At 38.1% G+C, this 13,039-nt stretch overlaps 1 protein-coding gene across 1 annotated transcript in view; it reads left to right on the top strand.

The window, feature by feature from the left end:
- Positions 1–848: 848 nt before the first annotated feature.
- arfgap1 (ADP-ribosylation factor GTPase activating protein 1) overlaps positions 849–13,039 on the top strand; it is an 87,780-nt gene continuing 75,589 nt past the window's right edge. The window contains exon 1 of the mRNA XM_039734457.1: positions 849–1,075. The gene's annotated coding sequence lies outside the window, so the exon portion shown is untranslated. The remainder of the gene's footprint in view (positions 1,076–13,039) is intronic.

Genomic DNA, 13,039 nt, shown 5'->3' on the forward strand with positions numbered 1-13,039 from the left:
ACAAGCCTCATCTAGTCACTTTTGGTACTAGAGGCCCCCCTTCGCCACATCATGGGGGCATCTGCTACACCACTGATCTTTGGGTTGCTGTGAAAGTGACACAAGCCAACTTATCCTTCTATTTTTCACGGGACTCAAAAGCTTAAACTCCTAGCTTAGCGCTAGGAGGCTGAACCCTCACTCACTACTTTTAGGGGCACCAACTACCCTAATCAAGATAATTCTTAAGAATTTTGAACTCTTACATGCACAGTAAAACGGTTCACGATATTACATTATGTTAAAGTACTGTTTGTTGCTGATAACAAGTTACTTATATTTGTTATACTTAAGAGAAAGTCCAGAAACTGATGGAAACGTTTACATTGCTTTCTTTTTTTTTAATAACTACTTAAGCCATTTGACATTCTCAAAACCGCTTAGAGAATGGCACCAAATTACATATTTTTAATTCTGTAATTATTAAAGAACGCTTTTGAGGACATGTCGGAGAAATTTTAAGAGTATTCATCTCCTAAAAGTTACGGAAAATCTGGCTGACAACAACACTTTCTACATTCGATCCTGATGTGAAAGGGTGGTGACTCAAGGAAGGTTGTTACTGAAATCTGAACATGAGCACCAATATGTGGGCGGTCTGATGGCCGTATGAACCAATAAGAAAGAGTTAGGGCGGTCCTGAACTGTACACACAAGCGTCTTTTTCCGACAGAGTGCAATTGCATGCTGAGGTCAGTCACGTAACGCCCCAAACTTGTCCCACGTCATAGGTATTGCGGGTTGCAATTAGACCCATCTCTCTTTTACTTTTACTTCATTTGGACCGTGTTGCCACTTTTGGTAACTGAGGGGTTAACCGGCAGTGCTATTACCCAGTAGTCCATGCGCGCTGCAACGTATGCAGTCAGGCACTGGCAGACTCACCGGGAGTATGATGGCTGCTTGAGGAAAGCGATTTCATAGAACCGGCAGGTTGTAAGATATTCATACCGAGAGAATAAATTAAGGACGGCTGTAGCTGCCTCTCTGACGTCCTGCGATTAACAGAACGAGAGAGTTGCACCTTAACGAAAGGGTAAGTTAGACATCGTCGAAGAATTTGGTGTCTATTGAGTATGATAAAAATGAAGGGATACAAAGCCATCGCTTGCCGGAGAGAAGTGTTGGGTGGATAAGTGAGAGATGTGTTGTTAGATGGCAAATTATTGGTGTTGTTTGGGGATTTAAATGGCTATGATTTTGCAGGGCACTTTAACTAGCCAGGAGCGGTATCGGCGCCTCTTTTGATTCGGTGTGCCTACTGCAGTTTTCATTGACCAGAGAGCCGGAGAGCGATCTCTCCTAATCCCCATCATTCAAGTTCTTGAATAACTGACACGTGTACAGTTTTGTATTCCTTGTGGATTAGTCAACCTGTGAAGAAACACGTTAGCGTACTATTACGTATTTGTAAACGGTAGGATCCTAAAACGCAGCTTTGTGATATTTTTAATTTGTGTGATAGAAAACAATTGCGTTATCTTGTTAGCTTTCCCGTTGTAATGATTTTGTATGGTCTGTTATTTAGATTTTTATTTGCACTTGCATACCATGCCCATCCGTAAAACTTTGAATATAAATGCGTTGCACTCTGAATGGATGACACTCAATCTGAGTTTGCTTCTCACCCGATGCCGAATGTGAAAAGAATGAATAGATTTATTACTCGACATTGTCCCTGATTACTTCAAAGCGTCATTTACTGTCACTCGTTAAATTAAATCTAAATAGCAAAGTTCATAATACAAACGGCGTTCAATTTAGTACATTTCCTTCAATCATATACTATACAGTGTATTTACGTGTAGATTTCCTGATAGTATTGTTAAAACACAAAGTAATATTTATTTAAAAATTATCTTGTAAAGTTGTTATTCATTTGAGTGCATAATGCAAGAAGTTTACTTTTCAACTTTTTAAATTAGGGCTCTTAAACTGACTGACGTTTAAAAAGAAATTGCTTTGACTGATGCAGAGCCTGTCTTTGGTGATGCTAATCGCTTAATTAATTCCATAAACAAGTGTCAGATGGACCATTCTGATAATGTGGCATGAAACAAGAAATATCCCTGTAAAACACTGTAATTGGAAATCTGAAAAGCCAAATATAACTACTGTTACCATTAGTAGGTACCTAGCCCTAATGAGTTGTTAGCCATGATTTGGATGAAGTGACTGTCGAGGTACACTACCGGTCAAAAATTTTAGAACACTTCCGTTTTTCTAGAATTGTAATCGGATGAAATATAATGAATGACCTTAAATGTTGAAAAGATTTAAGTTTAAAGTGTAGTTTAGCTAAAACTGAAAAAAGGAAATACAGTACTGTATCAGAATATTTCAATTGGGCCTTCTTTACCTGCAGATGTTCTGCAGTAATTAAAGTAAATTCAGCCTTGCACATTAAAACAAATATTTTGCATTGAACTACTTAAAAACCCCTCTGTTTGTCTTAAAGCAGAGTTGGAACAGGCTGTGTTACTACACCCTCTGAAGTACTGCTTGGTCAATATTCCACTGATAATTGCAAGAAAACAGCAATTAACAAATGAAATGAGACAGAGCATTATTACCTTTAGACGTGTGGGCCTTTCATTTAGGGAAACTGCAAAAAAAAGATCAAAGTGTCAATGAGTATAGTGTCTTACACAATCCAATGGAAACTGGGAAATGGAAGAAACTCTTGTAGGAAGAGAACTGGCAGACTCAAAGTCACAACCCAATAGGAAGACAAGTTTCTGAGGGTCACCAGCTTGCATGATCACAGGAGCCTCAAAGCACAACAGCTTCAAGCCCAATTTAACAGTGCAGATTAAATATAGGGATGCTACAAACAGGTTTTTTTTAGGGCTGATAACAATTACTGATCTCATGTTACTGGTTCAGCTGATTACTATATAATTTTTTTTTCTTTTTCCCATATCTCATTGAATAAAAAACTTTTAAACTAACCTCCAGCATAACGAAATGTGGAGAAGCCTTATATTTCATATTAGCAAAATACCCGCGCTTCGCAGTGCAGAAGTAGTGAGTTAAAGCAGTTATGAAAAAGAAAAGGAAACATTTCAAAAATAACGTAACATAATTGTCAATGTAATTGTTTTGTCACTGTTATGAGTGTTGCTGCCATCAAGGATTTGATTATCATTATTTCTTTCAATCAGGTTCGTATATGGAGGACATGTTGTGTTCAAGTTACATTCCGTGTTTGTCAACCGTTGTAAAGATAACCGGTTTCATTCATCGAAGTGTTCACTACCCCAATCGCTACTCACGAATCTAAGATGTTTAACAGGTATTCCCGGTATTAACTTGTGGGTTTGCCTGCGAATATTTAGCGGCAGCATGTCTATGAACTTGTGGATTTTTCTGCGAGTATTTAGTGGCAGCGTCACAAAGTTGTTTTTGTCTAGCTGCATCAGAAAATGTACCATAACGTCTGACACGCCTCCTTTTTACTGTTTTCTCACAGCTTGGATTGCTGCTGTCATAATCTGTTTGAGTTTCATGGTTTGTTTCAATTATGTTAGTATTTGCAGGACTTGTGTTGAAGTGACATTCTGCATCTGTCAAGCATTGTAAGCATACAACCGGATTCATCGATAACTTCGCATCCAGCTTTTGAGAGTTGAAACATTCATAAACATCAAAGTGTCCACTACTCAAATCGTCACCTGTGAATCTAAGATGTTTAAGAGGCATTGGCGGTTCTCCAAAGGTGCAAAATATTTGGCCATTTCGGTACACTTGAAAGCGACAACCGAACAATTCAGCGGCAGCCATCAACTCGCATGCAGAACCATAGGTGAAGGGCTTAAGCATTTCACTCTTATAGTGCTCCTGTGTTGTATAATTATCTCCTGTACCGTCATCAGTCCACACCTTAAACCTGTCCCAGTCATTCAATACATAAGACATAATGTTCCTCCGGATATCAAGATTGAGTCTGATATGGCCGTGTAATATGTAACACAGATAATGGAAAAGGCAGGCGGCATCACCGGGCATGAAAACCACTCGGTAAGTGACACTTCTTTGATCGATGGTGATCACCTCGATAGGCATGTTAATGGGAGTATGGTTAGAACGATAAAGGAAATGGGTACCTGAACAGTAAACTAAGTCTAAAATACCAACACAATAACTATAATCGTAATAAACGAACAATAAAATAGCGGATAATCCGTGGATTAAATAAAAAGGCTGCAGTTTTCAGCAGGAAGACATGAATACCGTGGCGAACCAAGGAAGGGAATGAAGAGACCGGAGCGAAGGACGGCCTTATATGGGCAGGCAGTCAATTACGTGGGAGGCATGGGAATGGGGGATGCAACGCCGCAAGGAAATGGGTACCTGAACAGTAAACTAAGTCTAAAATACCAACACAATAACTATAATCGTAATAAACGAACAATAAAACAGCGGAGAATCCGTGGATTAAATAAAAAGGCTGCAATTATCAGCAGGGAGACATGAATACCGTGGCGAAGCAAAGAAGGGAATGAAGAGACCGGAGTGATGGATGGACTTATATGGGCAGGCAGCCAAAAACGTGGGAGGTGTGGTGATGGCGCACGCAACACCGCCTCACACGGCGACCGAGCTTCAGGCTATGGACATATATATGTACGTAGGATTTAATTATGACCGTTACGCGTAGAATTTCGAAATGAAACCTGCTTAACTTTTGTAAGTAACCTGTAAGGAATGAGCCTGCCAAATTTCAACCTTCTACCTACACGGGAAGTTGGAGAATTAGTGATCAGTGAGTCAGTCAGTCAGTCAGTGAGGGCTTTGCCTTTTATTAGTATAGATTAAAGTGTTAACTTTGTGGTATTTTTACAATTAAACTCTAGATTACAGGTGTTACTTGCAAAATGAAATTCTGTAGGCTTATTGTTCATTGACCATAAAAATATATAAATACTTATACAATATTTAGATACAATGTTTATTCATAGTACAAGTAGCATTAAAGAAAATAAAATGCTTCTCATAATTACAAGCTGTTATACTGTTAAATTTCTTCTGTAATGTATGGGAAAGTAAGAAAATAGTTTGCCAATATGGTGCTCATTACATCACATGGAGTTGTCAGTAAGGGTTTTATGCAAATAAACGTGTTTTTAACTTTTTATAATTGTATAAGGTCTAGTGGATTAAAGTATTAAAGGTCACTTTGATCAAATAGAATTAACTTACACTTGTGGACTACACATTTAGTACTATTGATACAATGCAGCAATTTTTTTTTTTTTTAAGAAATGTGTATAGATGTGGTGGAGCCTTGTGATTGTACCTATTTGTGAAATTTAAAATGGGGTGATTGCAGTTCATAAATTAAAAGAAAAAGTAAATTAATTAAAAGAATGTGAAAGCTAAATCACCAAGACGTGCTACTTTTCATCAGCCTTGATCACAAAAGGATGAAATGTTATGTTTGTAGTGACTAATGATTTAATGCTGCTATATATCTCAGCTTCTTCTTTCAGGCAGATTTAGATAGATAGACAGATTATTAATCCCAAGGTGAAATTCACAATTCAGAGTGTCTCTCAAAATTATGAAGCTGTATAAAAAAAATATATATATTTTTTTATTAAATTACTGATAGATTTGTATGCTCCTTGGTCATGAAAAACTGTGACAAAGTTGGTAAAGCCAAACTACCATGTATGCTGATTTATGGTGTTATGAAGTCTCCAACTGTATGTCAGATCAGTTTTTCCTGATTAACTGGAGCACATGTTTGAATTTAATGAAAGCCAGCTATTCTTGCTCAGTGGAATATGCTTATTTATTTTGATTTTAAATTTTTGCAATGTATTCTTGTAGCTAATTGTGCAATATTTGTAGAATGTACCACCTATCTATTTTCCCCTCCAAGCCCCAATTAGAGTGGCAGAAGTGTGTCACAGCACATGGGCACAATCTTAGAAATGCTTTATGTTTCTTTAGGTCTGTGTTGCATTAAGTTTATACAAAGAGACAATATTTGCAGTGTTGGCCCTTCTTTTTCAATACCTCTGCAATTTGCCCTGGCATGCTGTCGATCAACTTCTGAGTCAAATCCTAAATCAGTGTTTCCCAACCTCGGTCCTGGGGGCACACTGTGGCTGCAGGTTTTTGTTACAGCCAGATTCCTAAACAGTGACAACACCTGATGACACTGATTTAATTTAATTAGCTGGTATTATTGTTCTTTTATTCTACTTTCATAAAAGCACTGCCGCATGAATTTTACATTTATAAGACATTTAGAAATATTTCTGCTTTTGCTATAGATTTAAATGCTTAACTCTCTTTTGTTGATTTCATTATATTTTGCCCTTTCTCTGTGCAGTTTTCCTCTTTGTTGTATGTTAATAATGACAACTAAAAAAGAGCAGAACAGACCTGCTGGCAAATAACACTGAATAATCAAAGGCTGCAACTACTTTAGCATCAGACCCACTAATTAGTAAATAATGGATTAATTAAACAATTACAACACCTAAAAAAAGTAGAGTGAAAGTAAAAAAAGAGTGAAAATCAAGATGAAAATATTGTTAAAAAGAAAAAAATACATTACTCCTATATAACTGCTTCGTACATTTTAATATATATATATATATATATATATATATATATATATATATATATATATATATATATATATATATATATATATATATATTTTTTTTTTACCAAACTTAGTTTTCTAATTTCTGTATTGTTCCCAAAACAGAGAACTTGGGAAATCAATCACTTAATTAGCCCAGGAGTCCAATTAAAAACAAGCTGGTTGGGACAAAAACCTGAAGCCACAGTGTGTCCCTAGGACCGAGGTTGGGAAACACTGTCCTAACTGATGGCAGCCCATTCTTGCATAATCAATACTTGGAGTTTGTCAGAATTTGTGAGTTTTTGTTTGTCCACCTGCCTCTTGTGGATTGACTACAACTTCTCAGAGGGATTAAGGTCTGGGGAGTTTACTGGCCGTGGACCCAGTATTTCGATGTTTTGTTCCCCGAGCCACTTAGTTATCACTTTTGCCTTATGGCATGGTGCTCCATCATGTTGGAAAAGGCATTGTTAGTCATCATACTGTTCTTGGATGGTTGGGATAAGTTGCTCTCGGAGAATGTTTTGGTATCATTCTTTATTCGTGGCTGTGTTCTTAGGCAAAATTGTGAGCTCACTCCCTTGGCTGAGAAGCAGCCCCACACATGAATGGTCTCAGGATGCTTTACTGTTGGCATGACACAGGACTGATGGTAGTGCTCACCTTTTCTTCTCCGGACAATCTTTTTTTCCAGATCCCCCAGATAATTGGAAAGGGGATTCATCAGAGAAAAGGTACAGGGATTGGACTGCTGAGGACTGGGGTAAAGTCATTGAGGCTGAGAAACAAGAATAAAACCATTAGAGACATTGGTGAAAATTTAGGATTACCTGAGGTTTTGGGAATATCTGCCAGCAATATCATTAACAAGAAAGAATGCACTGGTGAGCTCAGTATTCACAAAGGGACTGGTAGGCCAAGGAAGACCTCCACTGCTGATGACAGAAGAATCCTCACTATGGTAAAGAAAACACCTGTCTAACAGATCAGAAACAGTCTTCAGGAGGCAGATGTGTATATGCGTGTGTCAGAGACTACTATCTGTAAAAGACTTCATGAGCAGAAATATAGAGGTCACACTGCAAGATGCAAATCACTAGTTGGCTACAAACACGGGATGGCCAGATTGTTTGTGAAAAAGTACTTGAAAGAACCTGCACAACTCTGGAAAAAGGTCTTGTGGACAATCGAGACAAAGGTTAACTTGTATTAGAGTGGTGACAAGAATAAATGTATGCAAATACCCTTAAAATCTGCAATGTGCACATTAATCACATCTGAATAATTTGATTTGTAATTTTATACTGTGGAGCAGAGGGGTTATATCAATGGAAATAAGATGTGTCTTCATCCTAAACATAATGGAGAGTACTGTATTAAGCACATTCAGTTGCCAGTGTTGAGTCAGTATGCCCCTTCACCAGAGAATTCAGCAAGAGGTGAAGCTACACTTAAGAATCGTCTGTTTATTTTATAGCTCTACAGAAAAATCCCAAACTAAAAACCTGTAGAATCTTTTTTTATCTTCATAGGACTTTGTTTTTCTCCCCAGTAATAAACCACGTGTAATCATGAAGCATTTTTTTAAATAAATATGTAAACTGCTTTATAGATGTATGTGTTCGACCTCTTTTGAAATAGTGTAAATGAAAATGAGGGGTAATGTCCCGACTGGATCAAACTGGTTTGATAATGGATAGACAGACAATATACAGTGGGTACGGAAAGTATTCAGACCCCCTTCAATTTTTCACTCTTTGTTATATTGCAGCCATTTGCTAAAATCATTTAAATTAATTTTTTTCCTCATTAATGTACACACAGCACTCTATATTGACAGACAAAAAAAAGAATTTTTGAAATTGTTGCAGATTTATTAAAAAAGAAAAACTGAAATATCACATGGTCCTAAGTATTCAGACCCTTTGCTCTGTATTTAGTAGAAGCACCCTTTTGAGCTAATACAGCCATGAGTCTTCTTTGGAAAGATGCAACAAGTTTTCACACCTGGATTTGGGGATCCTCTGCCATTCCTCCTTGCAGATCCTCTCCAGTTCTGTCAGGTTGGATGGTAAACGTTGGCGGACAGCCATTTTAGGTCTCTCCAGAGATGCTCAATTGGGTTTAAGTCAGGGCTCTGGCTGGGCCATTCAAGAACAGTCACAGAGTTGTTGTGAAGCCACTCCTTCGTTATTTTAGCTGTGTGCTTAGGGTCATTGTCTTGTTGGAAGGTAAACCTTCAGCCCAGTCTGAGGTCCTTAGCACTCTGGAGAAGGTTTTTGTCCAGGATATCCCTGTACTTGGCCGCATTTATCTTTCCCTCGATTGCAACCAGTCGTCCTGTCCCTGCTGCTGAGAAACACCCCCACAGCATGATGCTGCCACCGCCATGCTTCACTGTGGGGACTGTATTGGACAAGTGATGAGCAGTGCCTAGTTGTCTCCACACATACCGCTTAGAATTAAGGCCAAAAAGTTCTATCTTGGTCTCATCAGACCAGAGAATCTTATTTCTCACCATCTCAGAGTCCTTCAGGTGTCTTTTAGCAAACTCCATGCGGGCTGTCATGTGTCTTGCCTCTCCTCAGTGTGTGGAGACAACCAGGCACTGCTCATCACTTCTCCAATACAGTCCCCACAGTGAAGCATGGCGGTGGCAGCATCATGCTGTGGGGGTGTTTTTTAGCTGCAGGGACAGGACGACTGGTTGCAATCGAGGGAAAGATGAATGCAGCCAAGTACAGGGATATTCTGGACAAAAACCTTCTCCAGAGTGCTAAGGATCTCAGACTGGGCCAAAGGTTTACCTTCCAACAAGACAATGACCCTAAGCACACAGCTAAAATAACGAAGGAGTGGCTTCACAACAACTCTGTGACTGTTCTTGAATGGCCTAGCCAGAGCCCTGATTTAAACCCAATTGAGCATCTCTGGAGAGACCTAAAAATGGCTGTCCGCCAACGTTTACCATCCAACCTGACAGAACTGGAGAGGATCTGCAAGGAGGAATGGCAGAGGATCCCCAAATCCAGGTGTGAAAAACTTGTTGCATCTTTCCCAAGAAGACTCATGGCTGTATTAGCTCAAAAGGGTGCTTCTACTTAATACTGAGCAAAGGGTCTGAATACTTAGGACCATGTGATATTTCAGTTTTTCTTTTTTAAAAAATCTGCAACAATTTCAAAAATTATTATTTTTTGTCTGTCAATATGGGGTGCTGTGTGTACATTAATGAGGAAAAAAATTAATTTAAATGATTTTAGCAAATGGCTGCAATATAACAGAGTGAAAAATTGAAGGGGGTCTGAATACTTTCCGTACCCACTGTATACTCATGCGCTTCCGGCTAGTAGTCATTTTTCTTAGTCCAGCACATATATAGATTATAGCAAATATTTCAAATTGATTATATTGTACAATTTATATGGTATATAATATACAGTATATAGTATATGGCATCTTTAAGTGGTCTTAAATCATCTTTATACATTAACATTCCCAACCTTTGAGTGCTATGTACCCTAGTTGACAGTGCTGCAGAACCCTTAGCACCCTCCTTCCTGCATTTATTGATTGAATGATATGAAATATTGCTATGATGTATATATTTCTAAATGTTCTTGTGCAAATATAGCACACTATGTACAGTGCTATAAGAAAATGTTTAGTTGAGGGACACTTGAGTGAATGAAAAGCTTTTCTACTCTTTTATCCAATGAACAATACTACCTGACACCAAAAGCCAAGTGTGAAAAACTGCTTCATATTAATTTCAACTCCATGTAAGGGGTAGGTAGCATCCACTGGCAGTGGATACAGACAGTCCTGATCAATATTAATTTTACTTATTTTTGACCTATAACATCAGAGTCAAATCCTCCAAGTAGACAAAAAAATTCTTAAAAAAAAAAAAAAATCCGAAAAACTAAAGGCTATGCTTGTTTCCTTGCTTAAACTTTTTAATCTGGGGCCCCAATTAAGAAAATCCATTCTGTACTGGGAACCAAGAAGATAATTACATTTTGAAAGGATAGTATGAAAGCTCATTTAACTTAGTAACTTGACATATGCTGCTGGATAAGGGATAAAGCTTCTTCGATTAATTTTTGAACCACTTATTTACCTTGTCTTAAATAATATTTTTGTAAGTAATGTTTTTAAAATAAGCTTCACTATTAACAATACATTTTTCTAAATTAGTTCCCAAGTAGTTTAATACATCCGAGGTTCCATTGAGCAAAAAAAAGAAAGCAAAATTAGTCCTAAAAATGTAAGCACCATTTGTACTTTATGGGTGATGGAGTTGGAATGAATCTTGAAGGTTTTCGAGACCAGTTTAAAATGTTCAAATCTACCAACAGACATCTTAATGAATGTCTGCTGCTTATCTCAACCTTTTCATATTTTCTGTCATTTTTACAGTTCTTAGTAATGTGACAACACATTCTCTACATACAGACACACACTTTTACCCAATTCACCCACCCTTCATAACACCTTGAAAATTGTCACATCCTTTTTTTGCACATGTTATTTCATTTTGATATTTTAATGCCACACCACAGTCTCTTCACCTCTTAAGCTCATCTGACAGTTCCTCCTCTCTATCCCTTTCTTATACATGTCTTTGCTGTTATTATGACTATTTAATAGGTTGTGAGATAGGAGTTGAGGAAAACATATTTTATTTTAATGCTTTAGAAACAAAGGCATCACTTCACATACTGCTGCAATTAAACTATGATAAATAGTGGGAGGAATATCACTTGGTACAATTCACATTTAAGTGAGCTTCTGTAATGTTACTGCACAATCATGTGGAGACCCATAGTTTAAGAAACACTGCTTGAAAGGGGCAGGGGAGAGTTTGTCCCCAGTGGAGTCTACAGTGCCTGTGAGAGCAAAAGAACAAATAACTGAGAACAAGTTCTTTCAGAACTACTGTTTACTTCCAGTACTGAAATTCCTGAAATGCTGGTACCATACTGTTTTAAAAATTGGGGTTTTCTGTACTTGTTTTGTATCAGTTTATTGTGTAACCCTAGTTGAACTAATACTGTAAAAAGGCAAATACTTTTCAGAGCTTTGGTGCTGACTTTGTACATATGTATCAGTTCTTGTGACATTCCTACTAAAATGTGCTTTTTTTTTTATTTTTTATTTTTTTATTGGTCATTAACAAATAGTGGCAACTAACTGTTCAGGTTCATTCCTGCTCTGTTCATGTTTACTGGTGAACTCAAGCACACAAATAATTGTGAGTTTGTTAGAATTAAAATTTACCAGCATAAAATGTCAAACTGCTTGTTTGAAAGAGGACAAAACTAGTAATAGTCTAAAGAAGAAAATCTGTTTCCAATTTAGGTGGTTGCAAGGACTGCTTGCCAATAATATGCTAAATACGCCTAGAAAGGAGCATCTAATTATCATTTATAAAGCAGTGTATAAATCATGCATTTGGGAGTATGATCATGAAGCTGTCCTTTGTACATCAAACCAGTAGGTGAAAGCCAATTGTTAATGGGCTTTTGGTAAACTTGGGAGAGTGTAAAGTAGACTACCTAAAATGTAATTTTGCAAAAAAAACTCCTCAGAAGTGATAAATAATTAAAATATTATTAATTAAGCAAAAATCCCTGAAGCTAGAGAATAAAAGCATTAAAGTGACCAAAAGGGGAGGCAGATACTGGAAATGATGTCAAAATTCTGATGGATAACATCCTCAAGTCAAGTCAAGTTGGGGAGCATGCACTGGTACAGTGTGTTGCCGCACCCACCACACGAAGAAACAGCTTGGGATCCTAGTTGACAACCCCCAGCCAGGCACGTAGTCCAGTCCAGCCACTCGGTTCCCCAACAGTGAGGATCCTATGAGCTGGATCACCTTCAGGGAACCACGCCACATGGCCATAGTGCCATAACTGATGCTCCCTCACAATGCAGGTAATGTGGCTCATTTGGGCCTCCATGAGCAACCGCTCATTCTCCACAAAGTCAAACCAATGTTACCCAAGAATTTTCTGGAGAGACACAGTACCAAAGGAATCCAGTCTTCGTCTCCGGTCACTGGATAGAGTCCGTGTCTCGCAACCATATAACAAGACAGGAAGCACCAGGACTCTAAAGACTTGGACCATTGTTCTTCTGCATCAGGAGCACCACACACCCCTTTCCAGCGACCTCATGACACCCCACGCTCTCCCAATCTGTCTATGACTTCATAGGAAGAGTAACCAGAGACACGAGTGTCACTGCCACGGTAAGTAAACTTCTCGACAAGAAGGACACTCTCTCTGCAAACAGACAAACTGCTGATGGCCGTGCCCAAGAGGTCATTAAAGGACTGGATTTTGTTTTTTTTTTTATTTATCCAGGACACTCGCAAGCCCAGACACT

Source organism: Polypterus senegalus, chromosome 14 (genome assembly GCF_016835505.1).
Source record: "Polypterus senegalus isolate Bchr_013 chromosome 14, ASM1683550v1, whole genome shotgun sequence".
NCBI classification, from domain to species: domain Eukaryota; kingdom Metazoa; phylum Chordata; class Cladistia; order Polypteriformes; family Polypteridae; genus Polypterus; species Polypterus senegalus.